The sequence below is a fragment of the Rhagoletis pomonella genome, unplaced genomic scaffold (assembly GCF_013731165.1).
Source record: "Rhagoletis pomonella isolate Grant_MI unplaced genomic scaffold, Rhpom_1.0 Rhpom_scaffold_00593, whole genome shotgun sequence".
Classification (NCBI taxonomy): domain Eukaryota; kingdom Metazoa; phylum Arthropoda; class Insecta; order Diptera; family Tephritidae; genus Rhagoletis; species Rhagoletis pomonella.
Genome location: NW_023459147.1, coordinates 31,609 through 32,747, shown reverse-complemented (window position 1 = coordinate 32,747; position 1,139 = coordinate 31,609).

Sequence of the window (1,139 nt, the reverse complement as noted above, 5' to 3'; positions counted from 1 at the left end):
CAGTATATATAACATCAATAGTTTTGCTCTCACTAAATGCTTTTGAGATATAGGATGTTAATTCAAGTAAATTTGTAGAAGTTGATTTGCCCTTGCAAAATCCATGTTGACTGTATGAAATGCTTGAAGTGATAGAATGCGTCAACCGATTTGTTATAATTGCTTCAAATAATTTAGGAATTGCAGAAAGCTTAGCTATGCCCCGGTAGTTCTCCACTGAAGACCTGCTACCGCTTTTATGTAAGGGGGTTATGAACGATTCCTTCCATACAGTTGGAAAAACGCCCTCTTTAAGAGACAAATTAAATAAGGCTGTTAACGGCTCATAGAGATAATCAGCACAATCTCTAAGAAAACAAGTGGGGATCTGGTCAGGACCATAACTAAAAGACTGCTTTAAGGACTTCAGGTAAACTAAAACATCATCGGGAGATATTATAGGGTTATGTATTGAGTTAATTGGACTTAGTTTAAAAGGATAGTCAAAGTATGCTTGGGAGTTAGTGGAATAATTGGATTTAAAAAACTGACCGAACATGTTAGAAATTGTTTGATTATCACCAGAGGCGGTATTTTGATACTTCATGGCGGAAGGAAACCCACGTTTGGAGTTTACGAAATCATAAAATGATTTGGGGTTATATATTATACGTCGTTTGATTTTACACAAGTAATCCTTATAACACTTTTTGTTTAATTCAAAGAACTTGTGACGCAAAAGTGAGTATTTTACATAGTATGAGTGTAAGCCGGTTTTTTTGTGTAATCTAAAATAACGTGACTTGCATTCTTCATTGAATTAATTGATTTCAGTAAAGATACATGTTGTGAATACACTGATAAGTCAGATCGGGGAGGAATATAGCATAGAGCTAAGTAAGTAAACCCCCTTCCAACCTGAACACGAATGCATTTGAATTCTGCAGATTCGATGTGTGGAAGACTAACTTCTTCAGATGGTATTGAAGAGTCTACGGCAAAGAGTACGCCACCGCCGACTCTGTCCTCCCGATCTTTTCTGTAGATATGATAATTATTTGAAAGAATCTCTGAATTAAAAGTGTGAGGTTTGAGCCAAGTTTCAGTCAAAGAAATTATATTATAATTGCATTCAAGGCCATTAAGATATAAATTCGTTA